Source organism: Kogia breviceps, chromosome 5 (genome assembly GCF_026419965.1).
Source record: "Kogia breviceps isolate mKogBre1 chromosome 5, mKogBre1 haplotype 1, whole genome shotgun sequence".
Classification (NCBI taxonomy): domain Eukaryota; kingdom Metazoa; phylum Chordata; class Mammalia; order Artiodactyla; family Physeteridae; genus Kogia; species Kogia breviceps.
The window spans coordinates 31,702,381-31,714,414 of record NC_081314.1 but is presented as its reverse complement, the minus strand read 5'-3'; positions in this window follow the sequence as shown (position 1 = coordinate 31,714,414).

The window sequence follows — 12,034 nt, the reverse complement described above, 5'->3', positions numbered from 1 at the left end:
CCCCTGCATTGGCAGGTGGTTTCTTAACCACTGCCCCACCAGGGAGGTCCCGTCCTCCATGTGTTACTTTAGGGACCTGGTTTCCTTCCATCTTTGGCTTCGCCATCCTCTAGGGCACCCAGCTAACAGAAAGGAAAACACTGACCTGAAAATAATATATCACTCCCACTCACATTCCATTGGTGAAGACTAGTAAGGGGGCCACAACTAGATATAAAACAAGGCCTGGGGGGTTTAGGGAGTTGGGACTAGGAAATGTAGTTCATGGCTGAATGGTCGCTTTCCAGTAATGACTCCATACAATGGAAAGGGGACACATAAACCTATGTGGGCAGCTTGCCCTTCCTGCTACAGGTTCATACCTTTCCACCCTTTTGTTTTCTTTTTCCAAATTCTTCAACCTCTATGCAAGGGCAAACATTCAAACACCTAGTGATAATTTGGAAGCCTAACTTGGTCTATGTCAGTCTAGGTTGCTGGCAGAGAAGAGCTGCTGGTAAAAGGCAGTTGAACAGAACAAGGAAATCACATCAAAGACAAGTAAACACCAGCCCTGAGATCATAAATGGACATCTTTCCTCTGTGCTGTTGAGTCCATGGGAAAGATAAACTGGATAGCCCAGGATAGACTCAAACTCATGTTCTTTTCATCAGTGAAGGTTCTTTGTTCAATGTGTTACAAATACGATACTTCTGAAAGACTTTTCTTATTAAGAAATGTACACATCAGAAGATTGCCTTTGTCAGGCTATATATCCTGATACTTATTCAGGAGATACAGTTATCATCTGGGTTCTGGGTATAACTCAGCCAATAAATATATGTGTGACTTTTAGACCAGGGGTCCCCAACACCTGGGCCATGGGCTGCACAGCAAGGGGTGAGCGGTAGGCGAGTGAGCGAAGCTTCATCCATATTTACAGCCGCTCCCCATCGCTCACATTACTGCCTGAGCTCCACCTCCTGTCAGATCAGCGGCAGCATTAGATTATCATAGGAGCGCAAACCCTACTGTGAACTGAGCATACGAGGGATCTAGGTTGTGCGCTCCTTATGAGAATCTAATGCCGGATGATCTGAGGTGGAGCTGAGGTGGTGTTGCTAGCTCTGGGGAGTGGCTGCAAATACAGATTATCATTAGCAGAGAGGTCTGACTGCACAGAGACCATAATAAATCTATTGCTTGCAGACTCATATCAAAACCCTATCAGTGGGCTTCCCTGGTGGCGCAGTGGTTGAGAATCTGCCTGCTGATGCAGGAGACACGGGTTCGTGCCCCGGTCCGGGAAGATCCCACATGCCGCGGAGCAACTAAGCCCGTGAGCCATGGCCGCTAGGCCTGCGCGTCCGGAGCCTGTGCTCCGCAACGGGAGAGGCCACAACAGTGAGAGGCCCGCATACCGCAAAAAAAAAAACAAAAAAAAAAAACCCTATCAGTGAGTGGCAAGTGAAAACAAGCTCAGGGCTCCCACTGAGTCTGCATTATGGTGAGTTGTATAATTATTTCATTATATATTACAATGTAATAATAATAGAAATAAAGTGAACAATAAATGTAATGCACTTGAATCATCCTGAAATCATACCTCACACCCCGCCCCCTGCTGATCTGTGGAGAAATCGTCTTCCACGAAACCGGTCCCTGGTGCCAAAAAGGTTGGGGGCCGCTGTTTTAAACCACCATTTCACCTCTACAGCACTCAGATTCTTCATTAAAAAAAAAAAAAAAATGAAGGGATTGCACCAGTCACTAACGTCCAATTAATATCCAACTGAAAAACTCTGAAATCTGCATGGCATATAAAGCTTATTCAACTTGAACACACAATACATACTGGCATCAATGGTAAACCAAGTTATTATAATAACTGCATCCATTGATTGGATTTTGAACAAGTAATGGTTGTTGAATCCAAATATTGCCTACAGTGAGGAATATTTCCATATATCAGATAGCATTTAACCAAATGCCTAATCGACTGCTATAGAATAAGAGTTTAGCTAGGCCTTAACCTCTTAACAAACATGGCATTGCTTTTAATTGAATCGCACGAAACTTCACACACAGCTTCTGAACCTGAAAAGAGAGTGCACTAAAGTTAATTAATCAGGATGTGTTATAAAAGTAAGTACCAGTCTACACTCGCTGGGTGTTTTAGAATGTCATTCAGTAAACAGCCGAATAGTTTAGTGAGCTAAATCATAATCTCGTTATCCAATCGGGTAACTGCCTTCCTTAAACAGTGCCCTGGGACAGGGAGCAGCTGAGGCAGGAAATGTGCCATCTTCACCCACTCCCCTGGCACCACTCAGTGGTCCATGCTTGGGAAACTGTCCTCTGCAGTGTCTTGCAGAACTTTACAGAGGTCAGTATCCACTGTGCCTCCCCCTACAAATAGCATCAAAAAGAATCACCCAACATCTAACTCTCAATTTAAGAATTGGATAGCAAGATCTTTGGGTTTTGCTTAATTTGATTTCCAAACCCTCACTAAAGAAGTTTGCCGCAGTTCTAGAAACTAGTAGGCAGAATTAAAGAGGGAGGGGAGGGGTCAATTCTACAGGGGAGTGAGCGAGGTGTTTAGAAAAAGGTTCACAGATAAGGTGACACTTGAGAAGGCCCTTCAAAGACAGGAGGGATAAGGAGGTGGACAAGGAGGGAAAATCTTCCTAAAATGCACAGGCTAGAGAAATAAACCAGGATCATATCATAGAGAACCTGGGACTACAGGCTAAAGAGTTTGAAATTCATCCTGTGGATGATGGAAAGCTCCTGATAGATTTAAAGCATCAGGGTAACAAGATAAAACTGCATTTTGCTAAGACTGTTATCCTGGCCACAGCATGGAGGAGAAATTATGGGCCAGGTTGGAAACAGGGGGCCAGTCAGGAGACAGTCGTGGTATTTATTACAAGGTAGGTTTACTATATACATTAGGACAAAGTTCCTGGGAAGAAAAACACCCCTCACCCCACTCCAACCCTTAGGCATGTTCACAAGCCACAGGACATTTCACACAGACAAATGCTCCTAATCTGTACATAGATGCTTCCAGGAAGTAACCTTAGCTCAAGTTGTATTTATGAAATGTGTGGAGCTAGATGAGAATGCCTTCCTCTTTATTGAGTACTTTCAATTACATATTACAATATGTACTTTCAATTACATATTGAGTACTTTACATACATATTGGGATAGCCTTTTGCCAGATATGCCTTATGATTTAGATCAGTGCTTCTCTATCTGTGAGGAAGGACCAGGTTTTGTGTTTTCTTTTTCCAATTTGTCACAGGCTGACACTTTCTTCAAATACAATAATGAAAAATTACCAGAAAAATGAAATGAAAAAGCAAAGAATACAAAATACAAGCCCTTTTTCTTATTTTATTGAACAAACAAATAATATCTCCGTCAAATTGCTATCAGAGTCTCTGAACGCTTACTCTCAATTTCTGCCGTGTACCAGTGAGAGTTTGCAGACTGGCATAAGTCCACAGACCACACTGAGTAACACTGGTCCAAATGGCAGAGCAAGAGGTATGGAGCACAGGAAAAGTGACAACCTCCAAGGGGATCCTAGACTCCCCTAGTTTATTCTCCCCAAAGAGACTGAATGATGACAGTACTAAAACCAATACTGTCTGGCATCAGTAGGCAAAAGTGGTCAGACACAAAGTCCAGATTTGTGTTATGATATAATGTAAACAAAGCAGCGTTTTTATTAGATTTGGGTCAATGGGGATGTTTCCTTCCTATGTAACTTTGCTTTCAGCAACCACTGAGACCAATATTTAAACATGTTAACACTGATGAGCAATGCCAGAAAAAATATAATCAAAGTGACTAAATTAATAATTTATACACTAACAACTACATGAAAATATAAGGCATGAGGAATTAAATTAGAAAAAAAATGTAATCCAAATTAGAGTGCATCTCAATTAAATTAGATTCCCCAACAGTGCTGTAAGTTTAGTTAAAGCCCATAGCACTACAATGACCTTAGCATCACTAATGGTAACTAGGCTTGGAGCATATGTGGTATATTTGAAGCACTTTATAAATACTTATGTGGATGCTTCACTTAAGCTTAAATGGTCATAAGATTCTTCCCAGACCTCTCTTTAAAGGGCAATAATAATAGTTATTTATTGAACACTGGTTGGCTTCAGAGACATTCTCTTTAAATACACCCTAACAACCCTGTAAGATAAGAATTATATTCTCCCATTGTAAAGATGAGAAAACTGAGGTTCAGAGAAGGTAAATACCTTATGTAAGGTACACAATTGTTAAGAGAAGAGACCATGTTGAAACCCATATCTCTGATGCCAAAGCATGTCATTATAGCCAATATGCTCTACTGTATTCTGCCTGAACCATTGGCTCAAAGTGGAGCTTTGACCCAGAGGCTAGAGACAGCCTGGCTGGAGTTGCTTTTTCAGCTTTGACTGAGATGGAGATACACTAGTTCTTGACCCTCACTCAGTAGTAAAATCCCTAGCAAGGTGCTACCACCCAGGACAGCCCAATCTCTGTAACTGCCTGTCTTTTTTAAACTTTTTATTTTGTAATAACTTTAAATTAATAGAAAAGTTGCAAAACTAGTATAGAGAAGTTCTCATATACCCTTAATCCATTTGCCCCTAATTTTAACCATCTTACATAACCACAGTACCATTAATGAACCCAGGATATTAACATTGTTACAATACTATTAAGCTACAGACCTTGTTTGAATTTTGTCAGCTTACCCGTTAATGCCATGTTTCTCATTGCATTTTGTTTTTCTCCCTCCTCTGTCTCCTCCAATCTGTGACAGTTCCTCAGTCTTCATCTTTCATAACCTTGACACTTAGAAGAGCGCAGGTCAGTTGTATTGTAATGTAATACAATATAATCTAATAATATATTATAATATAATACAATTAGAATGTCCCTCAATTTGGATTTGCTGGATGTTTTGTCATGATTACCTTACGGTTATGGATTGGGGGGCAGAACATCACAGAGATGATGTGCCTTCCTAGGGTATTGTCTCAAGCGATGCACATTGTCACTGTCTTATTATTAAGACTATGTATGTCACTATTATTATTAACCTTGATTAAGGGGTTGTCTACCAGATTTCTCCACTGGAAAGTTACTATATTTTCACTTTGTATTTATTTGGAGATGATATATTTTGAGATCCTCCTGCCAGTCTTTTTAATTTTGACATATCAGCTTGCTAGTTTTAGCATAGTTTTTTCCAGTGGAAATGTATTTTAACAGGTGATTACCATGGCTTAAGATATTTACTATAGATATGTTTTGCATTGAATCCTATCAATCCTGACCATCTATCTATGTTTTAAAGACTATATGTATACATGTGTGTGTATCTTTGTCTTCACACATACATATTCAGATCTGTTTTGTGAGCAAGTTGTTTTATAGTTGAAGTATAGTTGACTTACTTATATTACTTTCAGGTGTACAACATAGTGATTCGATATTTTTAGAGATTATACTCCATATAAAGTTATTATGAAGTTTTGGCTATATTCCTTGTGCTGTACATTACATCCCTGTAGCTTATTTATTTTATACCTAGTAGTCTGTACCTCTCAATCCCCTACCTCTATCTTACCCGTCCCCATTGGTAACCGCTAGTTTGTTCTCTGTATCTGTGAGTCTGTTTCTGTTTTTCTATATTCATTCATTTGTTTTATTTTTCAGATTCCACATATAAATGAAAACATATAGTGTCTTTCTCCATCTGACTAATTTCACTAAGCATAATACCCTCCAGGTCCATCCATGTTGTTGCAAATGGCAAAACTTCATATTTTTTTTATGACACTGACTGTTCAGAAGAGAATGGTTGGAGTGGACAAGCAGAGAACAAACCTACTCATCATTGAGGAGGAAGAACAGCCTCTAGGGGACTGGATAAGGAACAGAAAGAAAAAGTGAGGACAGTCAACAGAGAAGAAGTAGAGCCCTAGATAACTCTGGAAGAAGACTATGAATTGTCCCTGGCCCCATTGTTCAATATTCCCTTGATAATTTAACCCCCACTCACTCATCCTCAAGTTTTAGCAAGACACATTACCTTCCATGTTGAAACTACATTTCCCAACTAGATGTGGCCCCATAACTAAGTTCCCAACAATGGCATGTGAGCAGTGAGTGCTGGGGGCACTTCATCAGAAGGGCTTTTCCCCTCTACTCTCTTTCCTTCTACAACCATGATCCTAGAACAGGACTTCTTGTCCATTTTGTATCATGGACTGATTTGGCATGCTGGTGAACCCCCTGAGACCTTAACAGAATGATGCTTTAAATACATAAAGATACAAAGGATTATAAATGAAATCTCATACTGAAACTATAAGAATTATGAAGGAAAACAATCATAATGAAATACAGTTATAAAATATTTTTTAATGTGTGATACTTAGTCTGTATATTTCTTTATTGATATATTACATAACAAGATTTAACAAGGGAGGGGGTCTAATGACTAACATGGTTTTAAAGTGATGCATAGAAATGGTAGTTTGAGATAACTGCAGTAACTATAATGTGATTTGATAGTACATGTGCCTTCAGTTGGTGACAAAGTCACTAGTCTGGCTAACATCACTATGGGTTGTTGCCTATAATTGAAGGAAACACTATATTTCTGTTAGAGGCTTTCTAACTCAAGTTCATAGACATCTTAAATTCTATCCATAGACCCCAGATTAGAGGATATTGGAGCAAGAAGACAGAAGGACTGACCCTGCATGACCCATGGAACAAAGACATCACTTGCTCTGGACTCCCTCCCTATTGCTGTCTGGACTATTATTTTAAAAGAGAGAAATTTCTATATTGTTTGAACCACTTTGCCATTCTTTTTTCTGTATATGACTCTCAGTTACGATAGCTGAGCTGTACTCCAGCTCACTAGTTCTCAAACTTTTCGGTCTTCAGACCCCTTTACAATCTTGAAAATTGTTGAGGACCTCAAAAAACTTTTATATGGGCTATATGTGTATCAATATTTACCACATTAGAAATTAAAACTGAGAAATTTTTATTTTATCATTCATTTAACAATAACAAAACCATTACATGTTAACATCAATAGCATTTTTATGAAAGATAGCTGTATTTTCCAAAACAAAAAAAAATTAGTGAGAAGAATAGGCGTTGTTTTATGTTTGTGAAAATCTCATTTGTGTCTGGTTTAATAGAAGACAGCTGGATCCTCATATTTTATTCTGCATTCAATATGTTTTGCTTTGTTGTTTTGATTGAAGTATATGAAGAATATTCAACTTCACACAGATATGTAGTTGGGAATGGGAGGGGTATTTTAATAGCCATTTGAGATAATCTAGGGTATTTCTTATTGATATTGTACTAAAACTTGACAAGTGGTAGTTTCTTAAAAGTTAGTTGTAATGTAAAATCTGAAACCATACAAATGAACTTTCATACTCTGTTGCATCAAAATCCATTGGTCTGTCTTGCACTTTGAAAGGCTCTCTTACCCATGCACAATTTTGTCTCATGAATTGGTCATTTTGAAAATATTGGTTCATTGAGTTATGCAGATCTTCCAAATGTTGATGAATCATTAGACAATATGCAAAAATCACACTGGTTAAATTCATCACAGGTCTCATCAAAAATAGTTTTTAAGTATTGGGAAGCTGTCAAGCTCATGGTGGTGGATACAAGTCTTCCACAATTATAATTTTCACTTGAAAGCTCAAATACTATCATTGGCAACAAATACTGTCAGTTGTTTTCCTTGAAGTGACAGGCTTCCTTAATGCAGTCTTAAGGAAATACCTGCCAACCACTATAGCTTGTCTATCAGTCATTCGTTCAAGTAAAAATGGTTTTCTGCAAAAACGAGGCTAATTCATCTCACAGCTCAAGCAAGCACTTTGTCTTCAGACAACCCTCACAGTTCAGAATGTGAAAAAGTACTTTACATACACTTCCCATTTTGTCCCCCAGAACATTAAAAAGACATGCACTCAAGGGTTGAAATTTGATTAAATTAATTTTGTTTTATTAATTAGTTTAATAAATTTCTATTTTTTTATCAAAGACATTTGTAAGTGAAACTGACTTTTTAAAAGAATATATACTGCAAGGGCCTGGTAGTGAAGACTACAATTGTTACTAGAATTTTGGTATCACAACCTTGACTTGTGCTGAGGTACCAGCAGTTTCACCATCAGTGCAAATGGCAATACAGTGAAAAGAACAGATAAAATCTTAGTGTTACTATGAAAATAGTTTGACCTGTGGAATGCCTGAAAGAGTCTGAGAGACCCTTAAGGGCCCAGGGACTGGACTTTTAGAGCTGCTGCTGTAACTAATACAACCTCCAGGACCTAAAACAGGTGACAAACTGGATGGGAACTGCTCAGGGAAAAGGAACACAAGGTGACAAGAAATGAGTCAGTATCAAGTTTAATGCTCTGCACATGACCCTGGCCAGTGGTCATGACCCTGAAGAAGTACTGTAACAGAGCAGGACCCTATGGGGCCTTCCTGGGACAGACCGCCCACCACCACCATGTCCTCTGTGACCGTCTCTTGTCTGTAGAAAAACTTTAGCCAAATAATAAATTTAATCTGAGAAATGAAAAAAAAATGCAGAAGCAAAGGAAAGCAGTAAAACAAAACAAAATAATAATACTTTAGCCATTAAACCAAGTCAAAGACCTTTAGTCCCTCCTCAAGGGCTATAGATAATATCCTGAGCCTTATCCTGTGAGCTGTTTTGCAGACACTGAAACCCCCATCAGGTAGAAGAAGTTAATGACATGATGACCAGACTGTAGCCATGACATAAACTACTCCATCTTACACAGTTCTGAGAACTGGCCTCAAGGAAATGGGAACAAACTGACCCTGGAATTGAAGAATAACTGTATGTAAAACAATCAAGATGATGCTGATCAGACCATGGCATGACCACTTTCAAGACGACTGCCAGAGCTGCCTGTGCTGTTCTGCATGTAGCCCCCATCCCCACCCCCGCCTGTGCACCCCAAAAGTCCCACTTTAAAAACTCTTGTCCCTGGATCAGCAATGGGGAGTTGGTTATTTGGGACATGAGTCCACCTTCTCCCCAGGATTGCTGGCTTCCTCAGTAAAGCTATCTTTCCTTCTACCCAACACTTGTCTCTTAGTGCTGGATTCTTGAGGGATGAGCAGTCAAACCCAAGTTCAGTAACAGTATGGACCTTGGTTCCACAGGCTGCCCCTGGGCAGGCAGGCACTTGGGTTTCATTAACTTTCCTGACCTCTCCTGTCATGGCTTTGCCCAGCCAGTAAGCCAGTAAGTCCTCTCAGGTTCTGAGATCTCATAATTTCTCTTGTTTTGTCCATGTAGCATTCCTCCTACACTCCACTTCTTTTCCAAACTGCCTATTTTCTGGAACTGATCCCATCTCCACATCTGTCCAGGTGTTTTGCAGTGGGATGAGTAAGGTTACAGCATGACCCAGCTCTCAGGCTGCAGCTAATAAATGCAGAGGTGAACCCCAGACTCAAGCTGTGTCCATAACCCTTTGCTGAAAATGTTGAATCTGGGGGTGCAAATGGGTCAGTCTCTCTCCAGATGGCTGAAACTGTAAGATAGAAACCAGTGGTTCTCAAACTAGGCATGCATTAGAATCACCTGGAGGGCTTGTTAAAACAGACTGCTGGGCCCCACCCAGAGTTTCTGATTCTATAGGTCTGGGGTAGGGCCTGAGATTTTACATTCTACTGATTTCACAGGTGAGGCTAATGCTGCTAGTCTGGGGACCACACTTTGAGATTGATGTAAAGTTCCAGAACCATCAGGGATCAAGGTCATGGTTCCCATTCTACAACTAGAGAGGTTGAAAAAAATATGTCTGGAGAGATAGAGAAAAAGAGAGATAAATAGATAGACAAAGGGAGAGAGAGAGGGAGAGAGACAGACATAGAGACAGAAACAGAGATAGACAGACAGAAAGGCTGAAATATAGAGGTAAGATGCATAGATACTATCCTGGTAGTTTTCAAGAGCTGTTTCCATTGGTTCCTGAATCTCAGCCACATGCCTATCTTTGGGCTCCACAAAATCCCCTGCATCCTTGGAATATAATAAAATGTGGTTTAGAGTTGGGTTTCTGCCCCACTAAGCTCAATATCTTCTTAACAGATACATCCTCCCAGAACCATCCCTGCTGAACTGGCTTTTCCCTTGAATTCTATTTGGAACCACAAACCAAAGCAATGGAAACAGAACTAATGTCATGAAGCCTCTCACAGACACCAAGAGCTCAGCCAAGATCTGCATCAAAGCTGCTAGTTGGTGAAGAAGAGCCCCAAACACCAATAGGATTCTCAGCCACAGCTCAGGGGATAGCATCATGGATGGAAATGCAGGCTCTGGGTGAGAATGCCTTGGTTTCAACCTCACTCTGCTACTTGCCAGCTGTATATCATGAGCCAATTACTTAAACTCCCTAAGCCTCAGTTTCCTTATCCATAAGGTGAGGGTGACAATAAGACCTGCCTCAAAACATTCTTGTGAAAATGAAACAGGATCTGTAGGGCAGCTTAGCACAGCATCTGGCATGGGGTGAGCTCTCAAAAATGTTGATTACAGGGTTTTTTTGTTTTTCTTTTTAACCACACCACACAGCATGTGGGATCCTAGTTCCCCAACCAGGTATTGAACCCATGCCCACTGCAGTGGAAGCACAGAGTCCTAACCACTGGACCACCAGGGAATTCCTATGGTTGTTATTAATTATTGTTTCTGGTCTCTTCTCACTGTGATGCTGGATCTGCAGAACCACATTCATGGATCCTGGTCTCTGATCCTCTGGATTTGGCTTTTGGGCTTGATCTCTCCAGGCTATGTTCTCCCATGTAGGGCTCCTCATGCCAATTCCAGCTCTAAGCAATCTAGCTGATAGATTTACCAGGAGATAATTCCAGCCTCCAAATCATCATGGCTGTTAATTCCATCGGAGGTTGAGAGTCTTCAAGGGAGTGTCCTAGCCCCAATCGTCTGGGCAAGAATTCCAAGGCAAAACAAGGCCTGGGAATGGATTTCTGCAAGCTGGTAAAAACAGTCAGCTCATATGTGACAAGGGACAATGATGATGGAAGCAAGCTAAGGTGGGAAGAGCTCTGACCCTGGCTTCAGGGGTTATAGTGGCTTCTCATGCAGTGTCCATGGCTTCAGGTATGAGGATATGGTATCAGTTAAGAACCTGATAAGGGGGAGATATAGCTTCTGTCAGATAGGACACCAACATCACCTGCCACTCAACACGTTGAAAAATCAATCTCTGTCTTCAGTTTCTCCTATTTTCAGCTTGCTAGGCCCTGTGCCCTAAAAACCCAGGACAGCCACCTGCTACAGAGCCAACTCCTCCTAGAGTGAGCCAACAGTGATATCCTAACAAGGGAAAAACACAGAAAAACAGATAACCCAAGTTCTATACCCTTTGGGTATTTCTATCCGTGACCCTCATCTCTGTCATCCTCAGAAATCCTCTCGTGCTCTCATGTGCTTCTACTGCCTCATTCCTCCTCCCCCAGTTCACCTGGCTTCCCATACTTGCCTTGGTAGCTTGTATCTCTATGTTCCCTGGGACTGCTGGCCATGAATGAATGTGACCCTCCTCCAGGACCGGTGTCTCCTTGACAACCTTCTCAAATTGAGGCTGTGGATTCTCCCATGATCCCAGCATCTCCCCTGCCTCCTCCAAAACTCCCTCCCCTGAGGTTTTCCCGTTCAGCCGTCTCATTCACTCCATGGTTTGAGTTACTGCCTATGTATTGATGACCACTAAATCTTCTTTTCCGTTCCATCTTTGCCTCTGATCACCAGACTCGTATATCTAACTGCCCTTTGAAATCCCTAAAGTTGTCCTGGAGGCACCTTCAAATGAAATGCTCCAAACGGAACCCCCTATTCTTAAAGTTGCACACTTAATTTTTACTCTTGTATTCTGTACTTCAACACACGGCCACGTAGCAAGGAGCTGA